Source organism: Canis lupus, chromosome 9, assembly GCF_048164855.1.
Source record: "Canis lupus baileyi chromosome 9, mCanLup2.hap1, whole genome shotgun sequence".
Taxonomy (NCBI): Eukaryota; Metazoa; Chordata; class Mammalia; order Carnivora; family Canidae; genus Canis; species Canis lupus.
The window spans coordinates 23,420,269-23,438,868 of NC_132846.1; the positions used below are offsets into that span (position 1 = coordinate 23,420,269).

General features: G+C 36.6%; 1 long non-coding RNA gene across 2 annotated transcripts in view; it reads right to left on the minus strand.

The window, feature by feature from the left end:
* LOC140639887 (uncharacterized) overlaps window positions 1-18,600 on the minus strand; it is a 142,590-nt gene that overhangs the window by 87,518 nt on the left and 36,472 nt on the right. The window contains exons 2-5 of one of the 2 annotated variants that reach the window (XR_012036538.1): window positions 15,034-15,147; window positions 9,131-9,402; window positions 8,185-8,411; window positions 828-1,029 (exon numbers count right to left, since the gene is read on the minus strand). This is a non-coding gene — a long non-coding RNA (uncharacterized lncRNA). The remainder of the gene's footprint in view (window positions 1-827; window positions 1,030-8,184; window positions 8,412-9,130; window positions 9,403-15,033; window positions 15,148-18,600) is intronic. The other variant, XR_012036539.1, reaches the window with a different exon arrangement.

Sequence of the window (18,600 nt, forward strand, 5' to 3'; positions counted from 1 at the left end):
ACCATTATTAGGACCTGTTCATACATCGTAACTCCAATGTTTATTCTATTATTATCCATCCATCTTTCTTCCTGAATTTTAAAGCTAGTAAGAACTCACATATCACTAAATTCTAAGAAATTTGAAGGAGTCTAAGTTTTATTCTTTTTGGTATCTCCCTAAACTCCTGGAACAGTATGTTAACAATAAAATCATCTAATAAATACATGTTGAAATTAAATCTGTCATTAAAAATTTCCTGGAAGGAAGTCTTTTCTCCAAAAGCTTCTGAAAGGAATTAAAGGGACAATGGAGAAGTTTATTTTAACCAAACTCATCAAAATGGTATATAGCAAAGAAATAAAAAATATTAATAATTTTGAAAAGATCAAGGTAAAGAAAGTTTTACAATTTAGAAAGAAAAGTGTCCCTACGAGATGGAAAATGAATCTGAGAATGGAAAATTCATTTCAAATGGATACAAAAGAGACTGAGCTTTAAAAATGCAAAGTTGCACTGGAAATAAAATGACTTTCTATAAAGCTTTTAAGCTCTAACCCCTGGCACAAACTCAAACTGGAGTCTAGCTTTGGGAGAGGATTTCTCTTGAAATCTCTGCTGTGGTAGTTTCACATTTTAGAGCCACCTGCTGTATCATGCATGCACCTGTCTGCTCTTAAGTGAATTACTACAATCAAGAGTTTGCATGTGTTTTCTAGCTGCCTGAATTGAGTCTCCTCTTTTCAAAATAAATTTAAGAGAGAGAGAGAGAGAGAGCAAGAAAGAGAGAAATAGCAAGAGAGAAAGAGAAACTTGCCTGTATAAAATTATACTATTTTATGGGGCACCTGTGTGGCTCGGTTGGTTAAGCCTCTGCTTCTTGATTTTGGCTCAGGTCATAATCTCAATGTCCTGAGAGCCGGCCCCAGTCGGTTGGGATCCATGATCAGCGGGAGTCTGCTTGAGGATTTTCTCCTTCTGCTCCTCGCCCCACTCGTGCTCAATGATGCACTTGAGTCCTCTCTCCCTCTCTCTTTCTTAAAAATAAATCTTAAAAAAAAAAAATACACCACTTTAGTTCCCCATGACTAAGTGAATATGAAACTAAACATTCTGGTCTGCGCCCACCCCACTCCCCAGCAATGATTGCTTTCTCACTTTCATCCTACAAGTTCAAAAGTAGTAGATATAACTAGCACCATGCAGTAATAGTAAACTGTTCTCTGAAGAGATAAAATTGCAGTAGCCAGTAAGTTGTCAACAATGCTTAGAGGGTTTTTCTTCCATCATTACATGACAATTACAGCACACATCTCCAAGAACTTCATAGAATGATCTTCTTATCACTCCACAGTAAGCATAGGCTACTAATTGCGGGAATCAAGTCTTTTCTGGAAAAGAGAAGCCTTTTCTCTGCTTTGAAAATTATGTAGGATAAGAAAAACTGCAAGTAAAATTATAAGTAAAGTGTAGATTCTTCATATCCTTATTGCCAAAATACAGGCCCATTCATTCTCTCTCTCTCTCTCTGTCTCTTGCTCTCTCTTGCCCTCTCTCTCTCCCCAAACCTCCACACTTCTTCCAATCCTTGGTAGCCATTTATTAAGAGTGCCTCTCTGGCAAGCTGTAAAACAGCAATGTTACTCATAATTATTTTTAAATGCTATTTTTCCATGATCAAAATACCTTGTGATGCCAATATTCATTTCAAAATGAAATTTTAAACTCTTTTAATATTCTTTCAGAAAAACACTCCCAAATTAAATTGGTCAAGATAAGGCAGGCTAGAGCATGGCCCACAAGAAGAATCACAGTTCCAAAATCTGGGTTTTGTTGAGTTAGAGAAGGAGTTGGCAAACTTCTTCTGTAAAAGGCCAGATAATAAATATTTTAGGCTTTACGAGTCATGCAGTCTCTGTTGCAACTACTCAGCTCTGCCCTTGCAGCATCAAAGCAGCCACAGACAGTAATACATAAACAAATGGGAGTGTCTGTGCTCCAAAAAAGTTTTATTTGCAAAAGCAGATAGCAGGATAAGACAAGAGTAGCCCATGGACCCCAATTTGCCATCCTCTGATTCAGAGGCAAGTAAACAGCTCTCAGAAATTGGACACCAGCATTATCTTACATAGTAAGAAAGAATGTTACCTGACCCAAGTGAAAACAACAAAGGGAGAAGAGTGGCACAAACAGTTGTTGCATTATAGTTTATACTTAAGTGTTATCTTTGGTATATTTCTTAGATTGTACTTAATGTTATCCAAATGAGCAATAGTGAGATGAATTAATTAAGGGCAAAGTAAGCTGTATCTATGAAGAATCATCACCACTACAAAAAGTCAGTAGGCTGAGTATTTATACATAATGTCACCTGCCTTAAAATTTGGAGGGAGGGAAGGGCAACCTGGGGGAAGCCTATCAAAGTTTACTGCAATTATACTAGTTAATATTGCTAAAAAATTTTTAGTTACAAGGAGATAGCCAATTCTGCAGTATAAGCAGAATTATATATTTAACATGATCCCACCATACTACTGAACAGAATAAAGAAAAAGAAGCTACACACACACACATATACACACATCTCTTTTATATAATCTTAATTATGATGATGCTGATAATGATGATTATGATGATAGCTACAAGTAACAGTACTTGGGAATTACTGGGAATTATAAAGAGAATTGGGAATTATATACTGGGAATTATAAGTTGTTCAAAATAACAAATCTAATCCTCAATAACCCTACAAAATAGCTATTATTATCCCATCTTCCATAGACAAGAAAATGCATAAAGTTCTTAAGTGGCTAGAGCTGAGATTAGTCTGACACCCATATATACAATTTTCCATACAAGATAAATTAAAATTTTTTAGTTCTCCTACTTGCAAAGTAAAAGTTAATTCAGTTATATAAAGTTAAATTTACATCTATGGAATTCTGACCTAACTTACCTGTTAGAGTGACAGCCCAGAGGAACAAAATGGGAAGTACACTCACTCTCAAAGACCAAAACTTCATAGCAGAGCAGTAACTGGGCCATGATGGGCAGTGAGTCATGTGATTATAACAAGGCTACATTTTTTTCAACTACTAACTAACGCAAAGGAGGAAGGCAACTCACCCTCAAGCTAAGACTAAGAAAGGAATATTAGGCTTCTCAAAAATTTTAAATGAGACTTGTGAGCAAGATGGCAGAATAGGAGGGCACCACCTCCATTCATATCTACCCCCAGAAACAATAATTTGGTAACCATCCATGGTAAAAAGTGTCTTTGGGATCCAGGTAAAAGAACTATGAACCTAGAGGTGCCTGGGTGGCTCAGTTGGTTGAGTGTTCAACTCTTAGTTTTAGCTCAGATCATGGTCTTGGGGTTGTGGGATCAAGCCCTGCCTTGTGATGCTCCTGCTGAGGATGGAGGCTACTTGAGTTTCTCCCTCCCCTCTACCCTTCCCCCCTACTTGCCTACTCTCTCTCTGTCTCTAAAATGAATAAAAATAAAATCTTTTTTAAAACATGTCCCAAATGAGGTCAGTGGAGCCCTGCTTAAGCTGGCTTCTATATCTAAAATAACAAAACATTAGGTGAAACCTAATAGAGCCAAAGACCAAGGAGTGCCATTTTGAGAAGGCAGGCCTGCTCCCAGGGGGCAGACTCACTGATAATGGTCCTGGCTACAGACTCAGAAATAGCCCCAACCCCTCATGGACTCAACTTATAGCTTTGTTTGGCCTTGGCTCTGCCACATTACCATCCACCAATGGTCAAGGTCAACACTTCCACCTGTGTTCCCAGTAAGAGGCCTGCCAATTTCAATCCCAGCTGTGAACCCAGAAGTAGCCCATGACTTGGCTGCAGCTCCTCTTAGCTGACAGTCCTACCCACACAGGGGCTAGGGAGAGACATGTTTGTTCCTCTGACCTCAGATCCTCTGGCCTCAGTCCAACTGCAGATCTGAAATGGCTTTGCAATGGCCCCTTTCAACCACAGACTGAGGACCATTTCTACCAACCCAGTGATCTAATGGGATATGCACACCTTCATGCTCCCAGAGGTAGAGACCCACTGACCTTGGTCTAACAGTGAATCTTGGAGAAGCCCCCAAACCTGGCTCTAGACCTTTGCAGCTGCAACGGAGAACAGTCCTGCCCACTGGGGGACCCAGAAGGAGATACTCCTGTCTGCCCCAAAGGCTAGCCTGCTGACCTTAATTTGACATAGATCCTGAAGTGGTCCTGTGTGACTCAGCCCCAACCATGCCTAGCCATAGTTCAGAGGCAGTTCTGCCTGCACAGAGACTTAGTGGGAGAAAAACTCTTCTGTGTGCCCGACAAAAGCAGGACCACTGACTTTGGTCCAACTGCAGAACATGAGGCAGCTCTGTGATCAAGATCCAGCCCCACTTGCCGTGTACAGCCAGTGGCAGATGTATTAGATGTCAGGGAGTGATTAGAGAATTAGATCACAGGAATTTGTCAAATAATTTACAAATTGTTAATATTTTATTCTCCAAAAAAAATCAGCATTTTCCAAATGCTAGTAAGAAATTTAACATATAAATTTCATTTTAAAGCCTGACTTTTAGGAAAGTATAATACACAGAAAATGCATATATCAGGAAAGATTCCCTTTAGGTTGCATTAAATTATGGATTATAAGTTATTAATGAAGCCCTTGTAGAAAAACTTGAAGATTTAATAAAGATGATGGCAGAAGGAAATGAAGTAAAGTGAAACTAGGGAAAACAAACTTTGAATCAGCCTAAATTCGAGGTCTTAATTAAGGCAAAGTAAAGAATAGAAGTGAATCAAAATATAAAAATGTAAAAGAAAAATTTTTTAAAGCCAGAGAAGGGACATTTCTGTCTTGATTTTGAATGTGGTCTAAATGATTTGGAATATTCATGTCTCCTATCTCATGTCTCTTTTATCTCATTTCAGAAGATATATATATATATATATATATATATATATATATATATATATATACTTTAATTTCCCACTAATCTTCCTCCTGCTCCTGACAATGTTCTTATCACAAAATCTTATTTCATCTACAACAGGAGGATTTAAGTTGTATTATATTGTCTTCAGAAACTGAGAAACTGCAGAGCATTTGTAGGCTCAACTAACACAGAGAAACTAAGTACAAGTTCAAGGTTATATAAAGAACAGGTGAGTACTCTGGAGGAGAATACCAATCCATTAATAACTGAGAATAGAATACTGCAGGTAAAATAGAAATACTTGTTAAGCACCCCAGGTCAAAATTTGAGCTACTTCTTAAATATCAGAAAGCCACATTTGTGTTTGTTCATAGGCAATCTATTTCATATATAGATCTTCCTTATTTTGCACTGATAGATATTTCAGAAATTTATTTATTCTACACAATTATGGACCCACATAGGCCTTAGAGACATTGTAGAGAAATGAATATCAAACTGTGGCTCCAGTAACTCAGTAGCTTTGCTGCTGAGAAACCAGAAATAATCATAAGCAACTCTGCTTAGCTAGAGCAAAGATTCTAAGCTCTGACATCCCCAAAATGAGTTGGGAGAACTGAAATCAGTCTTTCCAGTTTATAAGATACATGGGCTACCAAGGGATCCTGTTACATTTTAGGCTGGAGAAGAAAGAGAAAAGAAGAAAGAAAAGAAAGAAAAGAAAGGAAAGAAAGAAAGAAAGAAAGAAAAGAAAAGAAAAAAGAAAAGAAAAGAAAAGAGAGAAAAGAAAAGAAAAGAAAAGAAGAAAGAAAGAAAAAGAAAGAAAGAAAGAAAGAAAGAAAGAAAGAAAGAAAGAAAGAAAGAAAGAAAGAAAGAGAAAGAGAGAGAAAGGAAGGAAGGAAGGAAGGAAGGAAGGAAGGAAGGAAGGAAGGAAGGAAGGAAGGAAGGAAGGAAGGAAGAAAGAGCGAGCCCATTGCTCAGGGATAAAAATTAGAGAGCTTTTCAGACCTCTAGCAAGGAAACACTGGTAGGACCGTAAGGATTAAGGCCAAATCCTACTGAGACATGAAAAAAAGTGCTAAATTTTGAGTCAAATCTCAACCACTAGTATGCACAATCTATGCTGCAGGTATTTTTGCAGAATGGAGTAGAAGGTGAGAACCCAGTTTAGGAAGGGAATGAGAAGAGTGGGAGTATGTGCAATGTAGCCAAGGGATGGGCTCCTAGGTAAGTCCCCACATGCACCAAGGTGAGAATCAGTATCACTGATTAAATGTATTTGTTGGGCATGCATCGTCTCATGAAATCTTCATAATGAATATACTATGAAAAAGGCACTATTAACCATTGCCAAAAAAAAACAAACTCCCATCCTGTTTGGATTGGAAGTACTGATTGTGGTGGTGATGGTGGTGGTGGTAGTGATGGCTTGCTTGAATGCCCTCAAGCACATATGTGTCCACTGAGCCATCCTTGTCAACAACACACACTCGTAGAGATTGGCTGAGTTCTTCCATCAAGATATGGAGATGACCTTCAGTTGGGCCTGACTTGCCTGGCAGACCAGGGACACCTGAGCTGGAACTTATACTATTCACACAGGGAAACATGAAAACTGGCAAGTTCCTTTACCATTTAAAGAAAGGGACTTCTTCTTTCTTTTAAAGAAAGAACTTCCATTTTCTATACTAAATCTATTATATAAGTTAAATGAAAATATAATGTTTCCAGATGCTTGTCCCCGGAAATTAGGTTCCAGAGAAATTAAACATGAATTTTTAAACATCCTAAAAACCTATCTTCTTATGAAGAAAGCTTTTTGTTCTTCTCACTGTTAAAACAAGATAAAGTCTGTCTCGATTTGAACTTAAGTAGGGCCTTTTCCCCACTTGTCGGTGCTCACAGAATAGTCTTTGTTGACCATTGTACCTCTGGCCACAAAATATAAATAGCTTTACCTCACCAGCTCATTCTTGGCATTTTTTTCCTTCTAAACCTAATCCATTACCATTGTTTCGTGCAACGTGGGTTCTTTTCAAGGCTAAATCACGTTTTCTGTCTTATAAATTCTATTTCCTCACCATTTTACATCTGTGAAAACTGAAGCTTAGGGAAGGTGAATATACCGAGGTTCACACACATCTGAATTGGCAAATCAGAACTTGAACCCAGGTCTGCTGACTCCCATTGTCCTGCTCAGACTTGCTACACTATTCTGCCTTTCTCAAGTGCTGATCGAACCACTGAGGCAATGATAAGGTCTATATGAGCAAGAAATGTCAAGGGGTTAGCAGTCTATATTTCTATGTAGAAGCTAGTTTTTTAAATTCAAAGTTTTGGAAAATGAGTTATGTTAAACAAGATCTTACTGTTTCTGAGCCTATTTCTATACCTAGAAGGTGCATTAGAAATTTAAGCAACTATGCAAAAATGCCAAAGACACAAGAAAGCTATACCACTATGTTCCTTCTGAAAGAAGCAAATTCCTTAATGTGGTCAACACATCTCTGGCACGAGGCTACGAGATATGAACCAAAGATGACTCTTGGTGTCCACTAGAGGCAACATTATATAGCAGTTGTGAATGCAGGCTACCTGAAGGAGAACCCCTGGTCCACCTCTTTTTAGGTGTGTGACCCTGGGCAAATTTCCTAATCTCTCTCTGCCCTAATTTCCTCATTTATGAAATGATAATAATAATAATAATAATATCTATCTCACAGGCTTATTGTGAAGATAAAATAGGTTAATATACATAAGGTGCTAATAAGCATGCTTATTATTTAGTGAACACTCAATAAGTTACTTTTACCATCAACAGGTGAAATGGAGTTAAGAGATGTATCCACCCTCTGCTCTTATCATCTTAGACTGGCAGGTATGCAGTGCTGAATGGCATACAGAATGATCAAAGACAACATAGGCTGGTTTAAAAAACACACAAGTTACTTTTGCATGTGGGATAAGTATAGAAAGGCTGCTAGTCACATTAGGTATCCTTACTTAAAGTTGGCTGGCCTGACAAATGATCTACCTTCTTGATGGAAGAACCCAGCTAATTCTTAAGAGAATGTGATGCTGACAAGATTTGTCCAAGTAAAGTGCAGTGGGGCTATGGAAAGCCAGGCAGTCCTGTTCAGGATTTGCTTAGTTCTGTGCATACTTGTTATTTTACCTACTGACCATTTTTCTGTTCTTCAGGGTACCCTGCCCTGAAGATTTCTCTAAATTTCTGTAGAGAATCATCCCTTACTGACCTTGTCTGGCTCCAGTGGTGACCCAAACTCAAAAGGGGCCATGCAACGCCTTTGCCCTCTCCTTTGGCTTAAGATCAGGGATGTAACCCAAGAGGATCTAGTCAGAGTGAATGCCAGTACTTGAAGGGAGTTCCCAGAAGAAAACTGCTTTCACATCTACTGTATTTTTTAACCTAGGAAGATGTGGCCTAGGACTTCTGGGTGATTTTTTCTTCTTCTTCTAGAAACTGAGAATAAAGACAACAGAAAAAGAGATAAGGAGTAAAGAGAGGGATAAAGTCTTGGTTTGAGCCTCTGAGTAAGCTGCACTTAAAATGAGACCATCTTCTGGATTTTCAAGTTATTTGAGCCAAAAATTTTTCCTGTTTTTTTTTTTTTCTAAGCCAGCTAGGATTGGTTTTTTGTTCCATTCAACAAAAAGAATCCTGATGGTTGAAGGCATCATTTCTGTAGCCAACGAAAACTAGAAGAGTCAAATCTGGCAGACTCATAGAGCATGCTATATGGCATTCTGATGTCTTTGATTGGATCTTTGCATATTCATACTCATGTTTGTAACTAATGCACATCTAATTAATGGAGGATAGTCAGAAGAAAGGCAGACAGGGTCAAAGGGGCCCCACTGTAAGAGAAAACTACCCTTAAAAGGAAAAAAAAAACCCATCCTGTTATTTCAGCTTTACTCAGTGCCCCAGCTTTAAGTCTTCCTACTGGAAGAACTTACATGTATATGACTGAAAGCAAGGGAATGGGCCTAGGCATTCTAACTCAGGACCTGGGAGGGCAGCTGAACAGCCAATGGGTATGTAAGTAAAGAACTTGATGTGGTGGCCTGTGGCTGGTCAGTGTGCCTTAGGGCAGTGGTCGCCACCATCCTCTTGATCCTAGAGGCTACAAAACACCACCCAGGAAGGAGTCCTCCATCTTTTCCTACATGAACAACCACCTGATAGGTAGATGAGCATGTGGACCAAAATCTGACTGAGTGACAGGTGCATGGAAGGTTAATCAGATTAAAACAGCCTGCAAACAATCTCATAAAAACTCCTCAATTTAGAAACTCTGATGGTAACCGTCTTGAGTCCTCGTCCTCTTCAGGATCTTTGTACTAGGACTCAACAAACTTTACTTTGCTGCCCACCACTCTTCATCTGGTCTACCTCTTCATTCTTCAAACTGGCATGACCAAGAACATCAGGCACGAAAGGAAAAGAAATCCTGAAATATAATTTTGATAGTGTTTGATATTTTTCCTAAATATCCGTAAATAATCTTTCCCAAATATCTTTAGTTTTATATATATGGATATCAAGTCTCCATTACTTTTGAGTATGTCTATAAGCTGCACAGATCAAAATTGTTATTTTATGACAAGTCTTAAGCAAAAAAATGAAATAAAACAAAATCTAATTATCTATTCTAGAATACGAATCAGATCAAAAATAAATACAAAAATAAAATGAAATAGTGAAAGATCTTTGTGACTTTTCTTTAAGCTCCAACATATTTTGATAAACTAATGCAAATGTCTAGTTTTAGGTATGTCACTATGCTAACTTGTAAAAGGCATACTGTAGCACAGACACTGTAGTATGAGTGCAATCAGGAAAAAAAAACTACATAGTAGGTTAAAAGAGGATTGTTAATATAAAGAATTATTACATATACTATAAGTAACTATGGGATATAGGGAAACTCAATATGACACCCAAGGAAGAACAAATTTAGAAGTAATCAGATTATTGGAGGTGTGGTTTGGTTATTGTATAGCAGAGAATTTCACTGGTTCAATCAGGCCTGAGCTGGTCTAGAGTTGCTGCTTAAGAAATAGGCAACTCCACAGTACAAGTGGGAAAGTCGAAGAACAGCAACCAGTAACATGGGGGTAAACTGTGAGTCTAGGTACTGCTGTCAGACAAGAGGTCTTCAGAGCATAGGAGCACACTATAGCTCTGGCTATCATGCCAAAAAAGCCATGGGAAGCTAATAGCCAGGATGAGGCTCCAAGACCTTGGAAGAACTATTTTGGGCCTGTGGCTGTGGCAGGAGCCACCCAATGTCCTGACAACCACACTACCAATCCCTAGTTCCACACAAGTGACTGGAAAAGAGCTTCTTCCTCCTGCAATATCCATTCAGTGTCCTCTCCTGGAAGAACATGTTATTCACTTTACTGGAGAAATACTTGGGGGCACTTGAGTGGCTCAGTTGGTTAAGCATCTGACTCTTGATTTCAACGCAGGGCATGATCTCAGGATGATGAGATCAGCCCCACGTGGAGCTCTGTGCTGAGCACGAAGCCTGCTTGGGATTCTCTTTCCCTCTCCTTCAACCTCTCCTCCCTGCTCACATTCCTTCAGAAACTAACATTTATTGAGTACCTACTAACAAGAAAAGATTTTTAAAAAATACAATCCATGTCTCCAAGGGACCAGAGCAGATGTGAACAAGGAAACAATTGAAATGCAATATGATGGGACTCTAACAGAGATGTGTTCACCAAATCAAGCTTTGCCTGTGGAACTCAAGAGGGCTTGCATTAGGCAGATTAACTTCACTATGTTGTAGCACAGCAGTGTTGTGAAGCTTATAGCAAGTAATTTATTACTAAAAATGATTAATATGTTGAGGTTTGCATAATTTTTGTGAATTTCAGAGCAGTTAAGGTATTCTCTATAATATCACTTTTATGTTCTTAAATGCTGATAGGCTTTCATTAAAGGGCAAAAACTTCAGGAACTACACATAACCCAAGTGTGTATGATTTATGCTGCTGCCATAATCTTGATGTACCCATAGGAATATGTTATATTCACAAGACTATTGCATTTGATGTGGAATAAAGGGCATATAAGGCTTTCAGCTGGCCTTAGACTTTTATGATCCTGAAATTTCTAATTCAATGCAATTAAAAAGAATAAAAATACAACCTTGCCCAGAGATAGGAATCTAAAAAAGGAAATTGCACTTCTCAGTCTGAAATTTAGACAGGAGATGAGATATGAGCTAGAGAATATTGGCTTGAAAGTCAGTATGTTAGCTTCTGTTGAAGTCATGGGATTACACAGAAAGGGACTGTAAGAAAAGAACAAATGATTGTCTTAGGTTTGATTCCTTAGAAACGGTCTAAGATGGGAAATTTTTGTTCAAATCACTTACTGATTTATTCAAGAGGAGGAGAGTAGAAGAAGTAAGGATAGTGCAGAGGGAAAAAGCTAAGCAAGGATGTGGTCTCAGATAGAGCCTAGCTTCAAATTAATCTCATAGAGAGGCCTGAGTCAGCACTGTACCAGAGTTGGCCTCACCTTGAGGCAAGGAAGCTAGCTTTTTATAGCCCTTCTCCCATCAGAGAGTGGTTAGCTGCAGACTACTTTGGGAAGGGAGCTGAGCATGACTTCTAGGAGAAGTGGCTCTTTATTTAGGCAATTCTTCAGAGAAGGGGGTCAATTTTGAACTGCTAAAACACTGAGAGCCTCTGAGGAGTTGGGTGTGCTGGCAGGTAAAAGGGATCTGAATGGGTACAGTTCAATATCAAAGAATGAACCCTGGGGAATCAGAATAGAGGAAGAAGACCTTTGAGGGAGGCCAACAAGAAGTCTAAGAAAAATGAAAATAATCAAGAGAATGGTAATAGTAGGTAGCAGTCATACTAGGTGCATCTCAATATTATAACCAATACCACACTATTGCAAATATCGCAGAATGGAACAGTTCAAAATAATTCTCCGTAGATATCTCATTGTCAGGTCCTCAGATCATTACTCTAAATAGAATATAAATATATATATATATATTTTTAATTACACATATCTTGCATTGTTTTCTTTTGTTTTCTAAAATTATCTGTATAAATAAAGCAAAAAAAAAAAAATCTACACCAGAAGCAAGGATGGTCATTATTATCTTGTCCTTGGCAAGATGCCAATTGTAGAGAGCATGGCCCAATAATTAAGCAATCTATCTGGAATGCAACAATCACATAGAGGGAAACTTGGCAGTGATTTCTAGCTCTATTGGCTTCTTACCTGCTGTCACTGTAAGTCTTTGGGTAAATTTTTTTTTTAAAGTCTTACACTTACAAATGAGATGCTAACCTACACAGTAATAAAATAAAATGGAAAAAAAATAATCCACAATTAAATAAGAAAGAACATGTAGCAATATCCTAGTGACTTGTGATTATCCCATCCTGGGGGAAAAAAGGCAAACCATAAGTAGTTTTGTTTAGATTATTATGTTGCTTTATTATATGAAGTAAATAAAAATTTATACTGGCTGGAAATTAAAACCTTTGATTCCTAATTTTATTAAACATTGCTTCTTTATTAAGTTTAAACCACATGAGCCAGTATTAATTGTTTAAGCAAGTCTTAGGACTTATGTACATGGTTAATGAAATATAGTCAAAATGCACAGTTACGCTTCCACCTCCCACCACCCTTTAAATACATTTAATGAGGTTACTGTATCCTCTGTTTTTGGCCCTAAACTCAAATCAGTATAGTGTTTTCCCTGGCATTTGTTGAGCGCACAGTCCTAAGCTACCTTCACACTCTCTTGGCATAACAGATATTTACACCTGCCTTTCTCTGATGAGGCAAATTTGTAGATTCTTCAGAGATGTCCAGGATTAGAGTGGACTCTTAGATATGGTTCCTTGATCTAGCAAATCCATTCTCTTTCAGGGTTTGTTATACCCTTCCTAGTGTCTACTATTCTGGCAGTCACCTCTAACTTCTCTTTAAATTCCTTCTAGGCTATCCTACTGGGCAGCATTAGGACAGCCTGCATTCCAGCTCCCCCGAGCCTCTAGTCCACTCTAGTCTAGAATAACACTTCCTCAGTCTTGGCCTCCACAACCTCCAGAACTATAGGGTAAACCCAATGTCTCCTTTGGTTCATTTACCAGTAGATCTCCAATCAACCTTTCTGAGTAATCTCCTTGAATCCCTCCCTCTTAACATAAGGTGAAGGGGGACACGCCCCATGGAAAGAGAAAATCATAGGTTTTTTTTCATTCCATTTTAAACTTCCTACAGCATCATGTTTCATGACTCACTTTAGTATCTTGCAAATATAGTACTGTCTCAGTTAAAACCTCCAATTTAGTTTCCTTTTACATTTAAAAGCCAATGGAAAATAAGCCCCATGTCTTAGGTAAAAGCTTTGGGGGGTTGCAATAGTGAAAACATTAGGATTTTAATAAATGAAAGGATGGGAGAGAATGGGCAAAGCCCAGGGCTGAACCCTGGTTTCAGAAAATTATCACATGGTCCTAAGGAGATCCCTGAAATCCTAGCAACCCTATTCATACAGAAGTCTTGAAATTTGTGAGTAACCTGTCTTAGAGCCTCCTGTGGAGAATTAAGGGGTAGAGTGAGCTGGCCCCCTAACTAGAAGGTCTACTTCTCTCTAATTCTTTGACCATATATCCTCCATAAAGAAGCCTCTTTTTTCCCCAAAAACTATTTGTATTTAGTATTAAATTCAATTGGCAATTGAAGGTGGGTTGGGAAGTCCAACTCAGGTCAACTAAAACAACTTTTTAAAGCCTCATTAAACTTAATATTTAAAGAGAATCACTTTCTCACTTGAAATCTTCAGGTAATTACTTTAATTCTCTGTTTCCCTCTACTAGTGTGGAACTGTTCTGAGCTAAATAGCAAGAAAAAAATCTGGGATAGAAATACATCTAATCTTAATAAGATCTGGATAATTGGCTTACAGGATACACTTCCAAAAATTAACTAAATTTTGCATTCGACCATAACTCATAGGCTTCTTTATAATTTGTATTTCCTTGTTTTTAAAACTCTAACAATATACCCAAAGCTGCACAGTTTATAAACCAAGAGGCTGAGCTAATGTCTTATGTTTTTTCTTTCGTAGAAAAGACTATCTTGGGGGACCCATAAGGATATGAAATTTTTCTTCCAAAGTAATAACTTTATCATATTACACTAGAACTAAAATATAACATTCATACATATCATATTACACCAAACTCCAAAGATGCTTGAAAGTTTTCCACATTTATCTAGAATAATTATGAAACCACTAGAATCACTTTGCATAAAAATTTATTCCTCAGTAGTCTTTCTTTAGCCAATTATCACCTTGAAAGAATTAAGGAGAAGAAAAATATAATCATAAAATCTAATGCAAGAGATTATATGGCTTATGAAAGACGCCCTTTTTATTTAACAGACTTATGGAGAAATTTGTTGGCTATATCTTCATCAGCTGGCTGACCCTGAACTTTCAAAACGTGATTAATTTCAACCACTTTAAAGTTTCAGGTAAAAAAATAGAAAATAAAAAAAATAAAGTTTCAGGTAAAAAAACAACCTAATTTCAGGCAAATTTAAACATTTCCTCCAAAAAAATTGTTATACTCAGAAATCAATAAACAATCAAACTTGTTCACAGTGCTAATTGCCTAGAAATCATCTTTGAAGTATTTACAGAAGAATAATTTCATTGAGGTAGCAGTAACAAATTCCATTTTTCTTAACTATTGTCAAAACTTTAACATAAATGTGTAAAACTTTTCTAAAAGACTCTTTCCTCAAATCACCTTTTGCATAATAGCAAAAGTATTGAAAGCAGAGCTCAAGTTTCAAAAAGAAAAATGTTGTAGGGAAGAGGTTAGGCAGGGTGATGAGAGACATTCATGCAAGCTAGAAAAATAAGAGGAAAGAAAAAAGAAATCTTAAATTTTTATTGATGTTCTTATGAGGCTTACTGCTGAAAGAAGTTAAGCACTCAGCATTTCAATGATTCCTTTTTTTTTTTTTTTTTTTTTTTTAACAGCAGTAAGAAGAATGTAGAGAACAGTGACACATTCACCTTAACCTGTTGTTAGCCTTCTGAGAGCAGTCCTTGGAAGTCTTCCTCCAACACCATCCAGCTTCATTTTTCTGGCCTCTCTACTTGCATTGATATTTCAAAAAGAGTATATACCTAAAATCGGAAACATTTATTACTTTTAAGTTTCTATATCTTTACAGTTTCTATATCTTTACAGTAATACATCTCAAATATTGTAGTGCATAAAATTCATAAAACTTGTTAAAAATACAGAATCCAGCACATAAATCATCACTGCAATCTTCACTGATGATTCTTAAGCAATAGATCCACATCTTAAGAAATGTATATCTTTGTCAAGGCTTGAACTACATTAAGAAAAACACTGATCTAGTTTTGAGGTTCACATGTAAGTTATCAAGAAGCTGTTGTTAGGAAGACTACAATCCATTTTCATCTCTGGTGTCTTGAAAGTATTGTTAGAAGAATCAAAATAAACACAGAGAAATGATGATAGATAGATAGATAGATGATAGATAGATAGATAGATAGATAGATAGATAGATAGATAGATGATAGATAATAGATGACAGATCTAATGGGAAGAAATTCAAGGACAAGTGGGAAGTGAGAAAAGGAGATGAAGAGAGAAGAAGATAAGAATTTTTTTAAAAAAGGCAGCTAAGATTAGATCTACATAAGTAAGAACAATCTTAATTTTTACATTAAATTGATCAGTTGTTTAGCAACATATGGTTATGTTTAGTACCATATAGACATACTTCCTTTAGCTACTTCAGAACAGGATATAGTCCTTCAGGATCTATCTACTTTTAATCATCCCTCCATGTCTATCTCCTTTCTCCATCATCACCTTCCCTCTCTTAGTTTTCTTCTCCTTTCTGATTTCTTTTTCTCTCTCCAGTGATTTCTTCCTGGTGACTTTATCAATTTGCTATTTTATTATATCATGTTCCTACACCAACCTTAAGCACAGTCACTTTTATAGTGTGATTAAATGGACTTCTGTCAATATCATGGCTGCCCCATTCCCTCTGGCTGAAATTTTAGAGCTTTTTTCCTTTAGGGTAAGTATTGCCTTACCCATCAATTTCTCTTTTAAAAATCTGTATGCTTCTGGAAGGGATATATACCTTCTGGAATATGAACCCACTACCAGCTAGAAGCCCTTCCTCCCTGACAGGGACCAGTGGTCATGGCGTTGGGCATCTAACTGACAGGGAAGGCATCTTGACCTACTCTAAAATCTGGAGAACTCTCACAATACATACACAATATAAATTGAGGAATTGATTTTTCCATCTTCAATTAATTGTTTTGGACAAACTTTTGATTGCTGGGAATAGCAAAGTTCAGCATGAAAGCATTTCCTTGGATTTTTTTTAAGACATGTAGACTCATACACATTCAAGAGACGATCTGAAGAGAACAGTAATCTATCATTTAATGGAATTTAACAATGAATTTAGCAATCTTTTGAAAAAAATAGCCTTAATACACACACACACACACACACACACACACACACAGGACCTTAAGAATCATATAACTCAGTATCTCTACCTCCTTTCTTGCCTAAAAATGTTCTACAAACTATCTTAATAAAAACCCAATCTATCATTGCATTAGGCAATGATCATTGCTGGGAAATCTTTCCAAATATCTACTAAAACTTCATGTTATGGTATATTTTTTTTCCTTTTATTTTGTGCACACTGAAAATGAATAATCATGACCCTTTATTTAACACTTTTCCATAATCTGTACTTAAATACAGAGGCTATTCTTGTGTCTGTTTTCTCTTTTATAATTTAAGCAATCCTTCGCAGAGGTCCTACTAAGAATTTTTATTGTTTCCCCTTCCTTACAACTGCTCACAACTAGAATCATTATTAAAGCTCATTTTCATATACTGCTTATATTTTCAGGGAAACTTCTTTAGCATTTAAAAAATATTTTTAATATTTGGCCCTTAAGAAACAGCATTTTTCAACATAACTAGAAACAGAAAATGATTAAAGTTTAAATTCATTAGGCACTCAATAAATGTTTATTGAATTTAGCTGAAGTGTCATGAATTTTTCTATTTTTAATCTTCATTATGATTTATTTTCTATTTTCACTCATTATGAGAAAACATTTCCATATTCCAATACAGTAGTTAGATTTAATTTTTTCCTCCCTTGGATAATTCTTTATTCTCTGTTATTATGTGTAATATTTCAAACTAAAGTGTTCTTACTGCAAGTTTCTGGTCTCCACATGTCTTTTTATTGCAACAAATAAATGAATAACTTCTCTTCTTAATAGTAATTCTTACCACCTACTTGACTTATAGGAACATTGTGAAGATTGATTACTAAAGCACTTAAAATTCCTTGTTTCTGTTTAAAAAGACCAAAAAGAAAAAGATTGTATAATAGGAGACTGTATTTATTTTTCTGTTTTTCTAGACATCCTACAATAATTCCTTAAAGAATTCTTTTCTCCCTTTTGCCCTTACGATAAAAATTATGAGTAAACATGAATTTCATAGAATATGGAACCCTGTTAGTAGGAGCTCATTCATTTCTATCTGTTACAAAGGATAGGTTCACCATTGTCCATTCAAAAAACAACTAAATGAGGCATGACCAGACCAACTGATTTCAAATTCAGATATAGCAATTTAATAGTGTGTCTCAGCAGTTGGCCATTTCATAGCTATACCATCAGCCAGTAGAAGAAATGCTGTCTCTTAAAATAATGGACTAGAAAGCTCTCTAACTAGGAAATTTGACATTTTCAGACATATTTCTACTTTCCTCTATGGTGATTCTCCCTTTGTATTACTATTCATCAGTCAGTTCCAATGTTTGTTTCTTTTGTCATTTTGCATGTGTGGTATAATAAGACTAAACCTGACATCAGGAAACCTGGGTTGAAACCCTTCTCTACCACTTCCTAATTGAGTGACCTGGAGCAAGTGTCTCTAAATCTAAATAATCTCAGATGGGATAGGAGAATAATATTTTCCCCATGACTCATAAAGTTTTTGAGAGGATGGAATTAGAAAATATAAGTGAAAGCAATATACATTTCAAGTCGCTTTATGATGCCAGCCTATTGAGCTTTGTTAACACTTTATATCAGAATTCTTTGCTTCAGTCATATCATAATTTTCACATAAGAAACAAGTGGAGGAAAAAGTCATTTGCTAACTTAACAGTTCTTCCTATTTACCGAGCCTTGATCTACATGTAGATTTAGACACTAATTTTACGACAGGCTTCAAACACCTATCAATATCTTACATATTCCTTCCAATGCACCAACCAGCAGTCTTGTCTCTGCTACCCCTCCCTCTGGCCAACTCTACTACTTCCACCTGAAATGGTTTCCTTTAGCCATGTCTAGTGAAGTCCTATTAATCCTTCAAAACCAGCTTATAAGTCATTTCTTTATTACATATTCCTCAATTTTTTCAAATTAAAAGTAAACTTTTGAAATTTATTTTTGTTCTTAAAGCACCTCTATTTATATTACATATACTCCAGTATTCTCTCTAAGACTATGACCAAATTGGGTTGAAGGAAGGAATTATTT